The following is a 14,085-nucleotide window of genomic DNA, read 5'->3' as shown; positions in this document are numbered from 1 at the left end:
CAAAAAACCGAAGTGACCTTAACGGCAGTGTCATCTGGGTTTATTCGGGGTCAAGGTTGAGCAATGGTGTCCAGTTATACTGCTCAACTTCCAGACACAAACCCAGTCCATCTGCTCCAGGTCTGACCTCGCTTTCCATCACAAACACGCCGGAGATGACACGTCCAGGGTCGTCTGAGCAATCACCCCCTTCCAAATAAAGGGGAGTGTTTTGGTAATGTTGTCCTATCAGACCGCCACGCGCCGGGGTTATCTGTATGACAAAGCAACTTCCCATTCTATGCATTTTCATGAGTTGACCTGGAGAGGTGAATGAAAGAGAAGGGTAGCGGTTGGTGACCCCCGGAGGTCAGGGGATACAGGGCTCCAGCTGGTCACACTACCTCCTCATTGACTGATTCCACATCCACCCTATTGTGTTTGGCGCGTGTCCATTGTTCTGCGGCGGCATCAAAATGCATAGATTCCTGTCAGCCATTTCACTGCTAGTTGACCTTATTAGTTGAGGTGGATACATAAAACATGAAGTTTAGGATGATTAGATATATGCGATTCACTAAAAAGGGACGGTAAGCGACGCTGACTGTAGCTGCTAGATATCTAAAGGGATGCTCAGTATTCTTGGTGTAATCAATAAAACATACAGTCTATCGTTATGCGGGCGGATGGCAAACAAATCCTCTGTGTATGCAAGGATATATATTCAAACAATAAACCGAGGTATAAACGCCCCTGGATATTCCTTGTGCTCAATGGAATCTCCAGGCAGCCTATAGTAGGTACTTGCCACCCTGCCCCCACTCTCCTTTTTCAATTTTTCCTCTCTGCACGCTTCTTGCCGAGGCGCACACAGACACAGTGCAGCGAGCGGTTGAGAGGAGGAGAGGATAGGTGCTGATACTTAGTAATTGAGGGGCAGCCCTGTCAGAGTTGACCCGCAGGAGACCAGGGATAAAGTGTATTCCATTTTCTCTCTGCTACCCTGGGACTGACAGCCCGCTGAGTCCCAGGTCTGACAGACCTAACTGAGGGCTGTCACCCTCTGTCCACCTCAGCATATAACACCCATTTCTAGCTTGTATTCTCACACACACACACACACACACACACACACACACACACACACACACACACACACACACACACACACACACACACACACACACACACACACACACACACACACACACACACACACACACACACACACACACACACACACACACACACACACACACACACACACACACACACACACACACACACACACACACACACACACACACACACACACACACACACACACACACACACACACACACTACACTGCAATTGGTTTTACCTGCAGATCAAATTTTACACTACAAATGACAAACTGTAAAATACACATTGTACTTTTGGGATATATAATCAAAGATAAAGCCGACAAGATAAAAGGCATGTTCACATCTTCTGCTGAAAAGCCTCAGTTCAGCAGAAAGATCTATTTTAAATATCTATTATCTCAACAAGGCCTTTTACCATATCAGGGCACTAGAGGGGTATGTACAAACAGACAGAAACGACAGCGCTGCCTATTTTTAAAGACACTCTAAAGCTTCTCTAGTAAAAACAAAGTACCAGCGCTCATCACCAGAAGCACATCTCCCTGAAAATGGGGCTGATGCAGTGACGGATAAAGGGAGTATATTTAGACCCCCAGCCCCTGCCCTTTGTGTCCTCCTGATTTGTTCTAATGGGAGCTTAATCCAGCAAAAGCAGATTATGCATGTATTAAATTCCTTAAAATTGCAGTATTTGTAATGCTACATTTGCAGTGGAAATGCAATGGAAGCAGCTTACAAAGAATAAACCTCCCAAACTGTTTCTCTACCGCAATAAATGGGGAATGAGACATGCGAGACAATGTGGTATGCATGTGTGTACAGTTGATTGTGCACTGTGGCCCAAGTAGTCAAGCTTGAAAAAAAAAAAGATTTTCCAACTTTACTTTACTAAATCAATATAATATCACTTTGCCACTTTTGGGTTTTATGAGACTATCCGTCTTATAAAACTCCTCAAGTGGATTAGCTCCAAATGGGAACATGGAAATGTGCGGAAAGAATCATTTCAGCTGACTTTCTGCCTTAAAGGCTTCTTGCAAATAATTTTTTGCAATGATGGCATTTCATGAAAAAAATAATCAGACACAAGGACCTATTAAATCAGCCATGTAAAAGAAGGAGAATTGCAAATAATCTAAATGCCATTTACATGACATGCAGGCTATATTAGTTGTAAGACATCCGCAGAGAAAGAGAGAGGTCGTAGATTTAACCAGCAGAACTGAATGCACAATCAAAATGAAGGCCTCAACATCACATTCAGTGTTTGAACATAGTGAATGTAGTCTATCCTGTACACCTGACCTCTCAATGTCAATATGGCCAACCCTTACAACCGTAGCCCGGCCGCCATAATGACACAATGTACCCATCTGCCCTTCAAACCAACACGGCCGCATGAGGCTGACCCCTGTGTGTGTGTGTGTGTGTGTGTGTGTGTGTGTGTGTGTGTGTGTGTGTGTGTGTGTGTGTGTGTGTGTGTGTGTGTGTGTCCCATCTGCCCTTTCAGCCAGGCAAGCAGCATGAAGCTGACCTCTGACCCCTTAGGATTATGGCTTCACCATGTGCCAGTGAGCAGGGTGATGAGATTGACCTATGTGGGCTTCTGCTACTGTGTGTGTGTGTCCGATATCGGACAGCACAAGATCCACCTACCGACACACACTCGCACATACACAATCGTGCAAATGAAATACTGCTTGCCCTGCTCAGTATGTTTTTTTACATTTCGTATTTGTTGGTATGAAGAGTGAAAAACTTTTATTCATTCCATTTACATACATGTTTAACAATGTGTGTGTGTGTGTGTGTGTGTGTGTGTGTGTGTGTGTGTGTGTGTGTGTGTGTGTGTGTCTGTGTACACGGTAACACGCATACCTCTCAAGTGAGGGATCTAATGCGGGTCTGAGGACAGCCAGCCATCCCTGAGCTCTGACACGACCAATCATCGCAAAGCCAGCGTGATCGCCTTGGCAACCCCTGTCACCACATAGTTTATCTGGAGCGTCCTCCAATCGGGGAGCACCACGGCCTTTTACAAGCTCCTCCCACAGGGGTTAAGGAGGTGGTGCCAGCCGTTGGTGCAGCGCCTGCTGCATGAGCGGATGCTCTAATCTGGATCCAGTGAGGAGAGGATCACTAATCCCAGATTACAGCTCCCTGGGATTAAGACATGCTGATGCACAGGTTTGCACTCACCTCCAACCCCCCCCCCCCCCAAGCCTCTCAATCTGGCTCTCTGCTCCGAACTTCAAACCTCATCCTAGGGAAGTCTATTAAAGTTGAAGCTGGTAACAGTGTTGGCACATGGAATGAGACGTCTTGTTAAAAAGGTGTTGGTCAGAGAGATTCAGAACATAAACCTAATATCTGGATTTAGATGTTTCTCAGCGGTTTGATGTTAGACAGTTTTATAGAACAAATGTGCAGAAGGATTTGTGGGGTGTTGACACTCTGAATTGTCCACACACTGGAGGCAATGGGTGAGCGGAAATGAAAGTTTCTCTCCGCCGCTACTATCTCACTTAGCATAAGTGGCATCAGGGAGCGAGGTAAACAAAGCAGAGCAGACACCTCACGTCTATGGGATATCAAATCACTATGCTGATACCTACTACATGTCATATAGAATAAAAACTTGGGACAGCACAGTAGAGGGCTCAGGCGAGACACAAAACTTTATGAAAAGGTTTGGTCAAAAATCATGAAGGAAAAAAAGCAGAAGTTAGAATTGTTTTATGCCAGCATCGCAACCATGTATGTGGCACAACTCCCTCAGCCAGCAGAGTTTGATTTATAAGTGACAGTCTTCAGGATTTAAAGCACACGTGAGTTTATCATGAGGCCAAATTATTTCGGCACACAGAGAAATATCAGGAGAGAGCGGTGGGAGACAAAGAGGGGAAGGGAAAAGACAAATGGTGGCAGGGGGAAGAAATAACTGCTCAAATATCGTTCATTACAATAATTCATACATCACAGGGTGACATGTAAATGAGAACCTTGGAGTCAACACGGCGCACAAATAATTAAGTTGAAATATTAATGATGAAACGTCCTCACGAGTGTGCGTCTCATGATCAATTTGGAGTTAATGAGTCGTTTATCTCCGTCCCATCCCAGCTCTTCCTCCTGCCAGTGCCACGCTGTACACAGTGGCGTCATCTATATGGCGTGGATAAATGTGCAAATGATCCCCTAAACAAAATCAATTTCTTCTACACAGTTTGTTTTTTCTATGGTTGAGGAAAATGGGAAACAGGGAGTGGGGAGAGGAAGCCTCGGCCAAGTGCTAGTGTTAAGCCAAAATACTGTCAAAATAAATCAGCGCTGGGAAACCACAAGCCAGTGAGGGATGAGAGTCTTCAGAGGTGTCATTTCAAGCAAAAACTACAAGAGGTGATTTCATTGAACAGTTCTTTCATCTGTTTTGAAGTTGTGCTATCAGTAAAACTGTCGGGTGTAGAAAGAAAACCTGCAGATGCTGAGCCAATCCTCTGGGCATGGTTCCTCTATTTCGTCTGTTCTTTCCTGATCTCCAGGATTTTTTTTTTCTTTGGCCCACTGGCTCCATCCAAAAGCACAAAGTGGTGTGACTAAAGAGTACAATCAAATGTTTAGCTGTTTCGCTTTTATTTCGCAGTGGTGGATCATCCATCTCCATGCTGACTCAGTAACTGCTCTAAGTGCTTTGCCCGGGGCTGTAAGAGAGCGTTACTGTTTGTGTGTGTGCGACATGATGCCCTGTTTACACCGGACAGCAGTTGCATCTCTCAGTCCTCCTCTCTTTTACTCGTTAGGGACCTTCCTTCTATTCTGAAGCTGATTAGTTCTGACCTGAGCAACCTAGTGCTGCTATATCCAATCAGCCTAATCACTCAAACTCTTGCCTTCCCCCACCTTCTTTACGCTAATGGGCTTTCCCTGCTCTGGTGACTTAGCACTTAAGAGCTTGGGGGGGTCACTACTTGAGGAAAACCCTGTTTTAAACTTCTTAACTGAGGCGACGCTGTTCTACAGTTCGCGGGCAGCTTGGGTATTTATGGAGAAAATAACCAGTGCCATCCGTAGTTACCCTTATTTACTCATATGAGCGGTGGATAACCCAGTTGCCAGCGTGCCTTTGTATGAATTTGCATCACCTCCCAAAGGGCAAGCAAATTAATGAATATTCACACTTAATCTATAGCCCACGGCAGCCATGCATTATTCATGAGTTGTTGCTGTTTTTGTGGTAGTGCGCACACACACGTCTCAGTTTTGTCATTGCAAATCATAATTTCATTTTCTCCTCGCTTAATTTTCTGCCATGTGCGAGTGACGGCTGCACTCGTTAAAGACGGGCAGCAAATCACCGCATGGAATGAGTCTGACGATTGTCTTTAGCACCCCACAGTTTTTAATCTAACGACTAATATAGAGTCCCATCCTTAACAGTAAGATATTCATGCATTTTACTGCTTACAACAACATTCCTAATCTCGAATTCTCCCTCTGGTTCTCACTGGGGTTTTCTTTCTTGTCAGCAAGGACTCGGGCTGTCACAAACCTGCAGAAGGCTCAGAGCAGCAGCAGTAAAGACATCAGTGAGACAGGTGCCATCTTGAATCATGGCGCAAACTAGACTTGGAATCCTGATATTGTATGTCTGTATGCGCAAAAAAAACCTTATGTTTACGACGTCAAAAACACGCCATACATGCATTCAACTATCTCACAAAAAAAGAGACAAGGAACTCTGAGACCTGATCAGTCATTAGAGTACAGAATAACTCTGCAGCAAAAATCAGAACAGAGAAGCAGTGTTCACACCTAGTTGTCCAAGCCGGCGAAGAGGACCTCTAAAAGGTTTCTGTATGAAGGAAAGAGAGGGAGGTGACAGTTTAAAAGCCTTTCTTGACACTCAGCGAAATGGGCCTACCTTCTTCCACACAATTGCACTGGCAAGTCAAATTGCATTAGTGATGCACAATGTTTTCACTGGGAGAAAAAATATCTAAAAAAATCACAATAGAGCTGAAATATGGTGCATTGTATTGAGTCAATGTTTGGAGGGCGTTCCTCTTTTCCACAGAAATACTGCAAGACTTTGACATAATCTTTCACAACAAAATAAAATCGACACTACAGCTGCAGGCAAAAGCCTAGACTGAAACCCCTTGCAGAGAGCAAACATTTTTTTTTTAAATTAATCAAGCAATTAAATACAATTATGCAGAAAAGCACAGTCCGATCATTTAAGAGCCTTTTCTTCCTTTAAGCGGTGCAATCAAAATGTTCTTTCAACAATCACTCCAATGTAATCTTCACTGTTAAACATACACCATCACTTCAAGAGTTACCTTCTTGGTCCTGAAATAATTCTGATAAATGTCAAAATAGTTTTGAAAAAGGAAGATTTTTCAAAGAATAGCATGCCCTGTAACATCCAAAATAATTGCACTAGTTTCTGGTGGAACATGAATATTCAAAATCTTGCTGTGTGAAAATAATTAGGAGTATATTAGCATTTGTTTATTTGCCCATGCATAAAACCCCTTAATGAGAATGTATTCACAAGCTCTTGACTCTGGGGAGCTAAATTCTCATCGTCAAGAATGCCTTCCATCTTTGGAAAAATGTTTTTTAGAAAAGTCGGAAGTGTATCATCATGCAATGAACAGCTAAATTACCCACACAGGTCTAATGTAGCCTGACATGTCCTCAGCCAACCTGAACTAGCAGGAATTTGCTCTCCATGCATTGAAACGTAAAGAGGAGGAAAATACCAACTCAGAGTAATTATAACACATACAGTGACTTGACATTTAGGGCACAGTGTAGACAGGGGGAGATAGCTGGCCATATCAGAAGCTATAATGAAAGGTCAATGGCCTCCTCAGTGTTTACCTCCAATCATGTGGTTGGAAGAAGCTTCTTCAGTCTCTATTGAAAGAGCAGCGGTCTGGTTGGATGATAACACAGCATTGTTGGCCGTGGGTCAGACAAACACCAAGGCCTTTTAATTTTTTTCTCCAAATCGTGTTTTGAGACTGTTGCCGCTACAAAAGGGAAGAATCAAACTGTAAAGGGTCATTTTGTGGCTAAGCTCAAAAGTAAGACGGGGAAAATGGAAACGGTACAGTGTCACACCCACGGTAATGACAATCAGCACTCACCAATGCAAACATGGCAAATAAATAAGCTACACCAGTTTTTTACACATTTTATGCTGTTGCAGCTCTCCGCTTATGAGAAAACTGATCTATGTCTTCCTCTCTCTCTCTGTATCTTTTTGGTTCGGTCTCCCGTTAGTGGAAGGGAAACGCTGCATTGATAAATAGGTCAGAGAGCTTTTCCACCCCCCAATGGTTTCAGGCCCAGCTTGGCAAATTGAACATAATTAAGGCCCAAGGCAAAGGTTGCACTTTCCTTGAAATAACGGGAGGAGTGGTGCAGGAGGTAGCTTGCTACAGGAGCAGACACGCTGCCATGCATGTTCAGTACAGCATGCCCGGGCACATAGGATCCACAGAGCCACAGCCATGAGAGGAGGAGGAGAAAGGGGGGGATGGAGAGAGAGAGAGAGAGAGAGAGAGCGAGGATGGCAGCCATTACAGAGCAACACAAACTCTCTATACATGTCTCTCTCTATCATACACAAGCTCATTCTCTATGTCTTTCCGGTTTGCACGGTTATTACAGAGTTAGCTGCTTCTGCCTTCCTATGCCATATATACACAAACACAAAGGAATGGTTTGATATTTTGGGAAATACACTTTTTTCTTGTTGAGAGTTAGAGGAGATGGGATTGGATGGGTTTGAGGTTGATACCGCTCTTGTGTCCTGTTAAATATGAAAGAACAGCCAGGAGACAGTTAACGTAGCTTTGCATTAAGAACAGAAACAAACAGCTAGTTCCATTATGTAAGAAAAGAGGAGAACGAAACAAGCTTTCCGGCACGTCTAATCCTCACTTATTAAAACTTTATATCTCGCTTGTTTGATCAGTACAAAAAAGTGTAGAATTATTAGGCATATATTATATTATATTATATTATATTATATTATATTATATTATATTATATTATATTATATTATATTATATTATATTATATTATATTATATTATATATTACACATTTGATACAAATATAGATCCGCCTTCTCTGTCCTTCTTGGCCTGTGGACTATTATATTGAAATGACAAAAGCATCTTGTTTGGGCTCAGATATTTTTTTTATATATATGATATATACAAATTTATAATATGTGGTTACTCATATTGACAGCTAGCAACATGGTGTCCAGTGTTCTCAGCCGGACTGAGTGACTTCTTGGAGTCTCTGCTGGTTGCCTGGCAGCCTTATGGTGAGAACACAAGACAACAGGAAATCAATGCGCCGGACCAAGAAGTAGTCCTCCTATTAAAGCAAAATGTGTTGTTTTAACATTTCATTTTTGGTACATATTTAACATAAGAGATGTGTTACTAGCCGTTTCCCCCTCTTTATGTTGAGCTAAGTAAGCTGGTTGGTATATTAACCTTACAGATGTGAGAACAATATTGATATTTGTTTATCTAAATGTCAACAAGAAAGTGATAAAATGTATTTCCTACACTGTTGAATTATTCTTCTAATGCTCCACTATTCCAATATTTAAAAAAGGCTCAATCTCATCATATTTGGAAGGCCGTTTTCTTCACTAGCTCAGCTTTGAGTCGTAATAGTCTTTCCACTCTTCACATTGCTATACTTACAAGTCTGGGGGTGCTGGGTTGCCAAGGACCATTAGTGTCCCAGCAACCTCTGCTCTGAGGGCTGCACCTTGGCAGGAGGTGCAGGCCCTGGGGTGGAGGGGAGGCTAAGGAGAAGCATCCAGCTCCACTGTCAGGCTGTACTGGTAGAAGCAGATTACAGCAGGCTGGCAGTGTATTAGGGGTCAGCCACCATTCACACCACAGCAAAGTCTCTATTAATGCGAGTTGATGGAAAGCAAGGGACTCAATGCAGGAGCTCCACGAGGCATTATCTTTAGCTACCACCTAACCCTCTCGCATTAGCGTTCTCATTAGCTTTGCCATTAGCTTCCACATTAGCAGAAGGTCCTTGATAACTGCTCAGATGCCCTGTTTACTATAATGGCATCAAAAGGAGTTACACACACAAGTTCTTATTTTTCAGCAAACATTAGATTTATGCTGGTGGGAATATATTAAATGCTGGTATGAAAATATGTTTTTTTTTAAGAAGGACCGCCGTTAAGATCCACAAAGCAAATGTTGAAAAATTGTGACAGACAGCGTTGTAGTAAAGGACTATAATTCAGGGCTAGGGTTTTTGTATGCATTAGCAGAATTTCATTATTGGAAGACTATTTAAAATTGTAGTTTTCTTTCCTGCAAATGTCATAAATCCATCTCTTTAATAGCAGTGTAGTAATTTGACTAAACCGTTTCTACTTGATTTAAAATATTCACATATAGCATTCTCCTTAAAGAGACCATTGTGAATTATGTCAGTAACTAAAAAGTGCAAACTAACAACCTCCTACATGCTTATTGCAAAATGTCATAGTGAGAACAATTGGCTCAGGCTCATTATGATGCAGGCTTTTCGTTCTGGAATATATTATCGAAGACTGGCTGTATAAAAATAATGTTGGTTAATGCTTCAAATTTTAAAAATATATATATTTTTTTAATAAAATAACTGGAATTATGGTTCTATATTTGGAATAATATCTGCAGATATTTTAGACTTAGCATTGAAGCAACATTGCTTTTCGGGAATGTAGCTGCTTCTTTCTTAAAATGAACGTGCAGCAGCATAAGACACTTTGCCCATCACAGACACCCAGTGTGACCGGACGCCATACGGCAAAAGATTTACCACGGTGACACAGCCAGGAGGCTCTAACTCAAACCTTCACCAGAATGTCAAGGAATGTCAGACAGAGAGAAGGGAGAAGATGACGAGAGGAGATACAGTAGCAGCGTTCCCTCAGCGCAGCAGGCTCAGCTGGCCCAAACAGTCCCAGTCCCCTCAGCCTCGTAAGACTAATGGCGGAAAATCACAACCTGGGGGGTTTGATCCTCTAAAGGGACTCCGAGACCTGATTAATATGCAGCTTTGTTGTGTGTGTGCGAAACACAGACATAAGTACATGCTCTGAAATGTGTGTTGCATGAACAAAAGCATTCACAGCACACACTAGTAAGAATGCAGATATGATATCAGACAGCACGCTGAACGCAGTAACAGGGAGGCACAAAGACATGCATATGCTGCAGTCATACAAGCACCAACTATGAATCCCTCGCTGAAGCAAAGTAAAAGCTATATAAAAATAATATTCCACTGATTGTTCCTTGACTACACAGTTAAAAAGAAGAAAACCATACAGGTACCATCTCCCTGCCCTACATCTGCGGTATATATCTGAATGTGCTGTGCAGGCATTTTCTTTTGCCATTTATGTTCTGTATGTATGTATGGCGTCCCCTCCCCCCACCCTCTCCATCACACTGTATATACGCTCCTCACCCTCACAGCAGGATCCCCTCCCCCATACCCCGCTCTCATCCCCTCCCCCCCCCCCCCAACCTGAGAGAAATTAATTGAAATCTAAACCCCGATGCAGGATTAACTAAATAGGTGAATTCCAGTTGTCACATAATCGGAGCTAGTGTACTGTTTGACTTTCATCAAATGGGGCTGACTGAAACAGCGTCCAGGGATAATGACAGGGAAAAAAGGAGCCAGCTGCTGTGCTGCTGCCCCCACCCTCCTCCTCCTCCTCCTTCTCTTTCAGTTCCATCCCTTCCCCCCTCTCCTCAGCATCTCTCCATCCATCCCTGCCTCCTAATCTCAAATGTAAAAATTTAGGAAGCTTTCCTATAGCACACGAGCCGTTCCTATACATACAGAGGCGATCTCAGCGGTGGTAAAATCACATAAATGCTGTGGTCATATTCTGTGACCTTCTTCCCTCCACATACACACTACTGATATGAGGAGACTGATAACAAATGGTGAACAAACACCGACTGGAAATTGATCTCTCTCTATCATTGCCAAGTTACTACTGGTGGAAATGCTCTATGGCGTGCATGCATGCACATATGCACTCATGTTGATTAGTAAAGACCTGAGTGAGGGACCTGAATCATCACATAGGATTTTTTTTTTTTTAAATTAAAATCAAATCATGATAACATATCTTTCAGTAAGGAGTTATGCCATGACACATATTATTTATAGTAACTGTGTTATTAGGTGTGCAGTGCTTTGCCCATCGTTTTTGCGAGCTACTGTAAATGCACCGTGCTATTTGGTTTTCTTTGAGACAACAGAGGATGAAATGTTGAAGTAAAGTGGGTCAAACAGCACACCGCTCTGATGAAGCATCACTTGCCGCAAAAAAAAAGAGCACGTCAGAAGATTTTCCTTTCACGTTGAGAGGACGATGTAGTTAGGGCAACACGATGCCCAAGACTCACTGCAACATCCAGCAAAGGCACTCGTTCTATTTTGAACACAGCATATATGTCCTTGGTTGAATCTTACAATGCATTACATTACAGTCATTTTTTTTGATCAGACACTGATGAGAAAACAACAATAAGCAGTGGATCTTTTTTTAGCATAAACTGTAAGAAGAACCATACAGGGCAATGGTAGCACTATACTTTAAGTTCCCTTATGTAGCAAATCTTAGCACTAAATAAATATTTACTAAATGGTTTATAACAGACCTCAATATAAGCCTAAGTGTTTGTTAACGTAATGCACTTTTAGATGGAGGCTGGTGAAAAGAAAAATGGACACAATTGTAATATGTCTTCATATAGAAGTTATAATTGCTGACAAATACTGTAGATTATTAAAAACTGAATATGTCTATGTGCTTACAACAGAGTAAATTATAATATTTATAAAAATGTTGTACATTGTGAATAAATGTAAAATAGAGAATCATAGTGTCCCTGGTGTTAACAGGGAAGATATAAAGAAGGTTGTTGCTTTTGCAGAATGAAAATGCTACAGATATTTGAAAATGCACCTAATTAAAATAAATGAACACATACTGTACTGAATATCCTTGTCTTCATGTTAATTCTATGAACATATTTCCATTTTCAAGATCATTGCTGGTGTTTAAATTTGTTCAACAGTTGGAATACAATACTGCTGTCAGAAATATATAACCTTTACATTTCTGTAGAAGTGTGTGTGTGTGTGTGTGTCTAGAGATTGTCAAGGTGTGGATAGTGGTGGGTGTGGGTAGTAGCGTCAGCACACCAGCGCAAGCTGCCAGCTACCCAGTTGATAATATAGCTTGGGCTTATGCCCAGGGAGGTTGACCTCAGCCTGTTGGCTCGCAATGTCATTTACAGACACACACACACACACACACACACACACACACACACACACACACACACACACACACACACACACACACACACACACACACACACACACACACACACACACACACACACACACACACACACACACACACACACACACACACACACACACACACACACACACACACACACACACACACACACACACACACACACTATGGTCCTATCTCTGCCTTCGGCTCCACCTCTACAACCCTCTGTCATAAACACACACACAAATATACATATACGGGAATATCTCTTGGAATTCTGCTTGTATGTTGGAGATAATATATGTTCAAAGTGTGTGTGTGTGTGTGTGTGTGTGTGTGTGTGTGTGTGTGTGGCTAGCAGATTAATCTGTTTCTGTTCTCCTCTTCCTCTCAGGCAGCACTCTGATGGCAGGTCCGACAGGATGACTGGCTGCCATCTGTCCAGGTATCCTGCTCTGCAGGCCTTCATCCCACAGTGTCTGAATGTGTGTGTGTGCTTCTGTGTGTTTGATTTTTTGTTTTCTGTATCTGTTCCCAGAAACATAAGACGGTAACACTCTTATGAGCCTAACCTCAATCCACAACAAATTCATCCACACTTTTTTTATCATCTCGCTCACTCACACACACCTTAAGATCCGTCCCTACAATAAAAGCACACCGTACCGACCTTAGGACAAGCATGTGTGTGCATTCATTTGTGTTAAGTCATGGAATATAGAGAATGGGAACAATGAAGAGTACATGTTTGTATAAATATGTCAAAGTATCTGAACAATTGCTGCAAAGCTACTATACCATATTTCTTTAGTCTGTAAACAAAACCAGTTCAGACTGTGTAACAGCACTGACATAAAAAAAGAGAAAACCCTACATTTCACTGCAAGCAGCATTGTTTACATGCAGGAAGCGCTGTGGCATTGTTATATTTAGTGTCAAAGATAAATCATGGTGAACATCCAGGGAACAGACAGTTTGGTTTATTACTATCAGCTTGAACTCTGACACCTGGATTCATTTCATCCGATCGAATTACGATTGATTTTTGTTCAGTCAAATGTTTTACTGTTGGGACAGACAAAAGGCTACGGTTGTTGCACCGACGCTGCGGAGTGTACATCCCTGCCTGTGACTCTGATGCGCTCCATTTCAGGGAGGAGCGATGGCCAGAGGGGCTAACAGACTACCAAAAGCCACTTCTCCAGCCTAAATCACATTTCAAAGCATGGAGGAGTCTATTACGGGAAATTAGGAAGGTCTTGGAGCTCAACAAGGCTATCCTTCAATTTTAGTGAGTCTTCTCAGTAGCCCTTGGTGTATTGTGTAACCTGTCGATAGCAATTCGTCTACATGTGTTGTGTTGACAAACAGCACCGAGCGTGTATGTGCGTGTGTAAATGCACATACACAGCGGTTAGACTCGTCTCCTTGATCCTGCCCTTGGGAACAATGCAATAAAATGTGTGGAATAGTTTGTGTTCAGAGGAGAATTTACGAAGCATTTAAGTTTTTTTTATTGATTTCTTACTGAGATCTCCTGTTTTAATATTCTTTTTTTTAAATATATTAAATGATGACAGTAGGAAAGATA

This window comes from Ammodytes marinus, assembly GCF_949987685.1.
Source record: "Ammodytes marinus genome assembly, chromosome: 21".
Taxonomy (NCBI): Eukaryota; Metazoa; Chordata; class Actinopteri; order Uranoscopiformes; family Ammodytidae; genus Ammodytes; species Ammodytes marinus.
The sequence above is the reverse complement of the archived record's forward strand: the minus strand, read 5'-3'. Positions refer to the sequence as shown.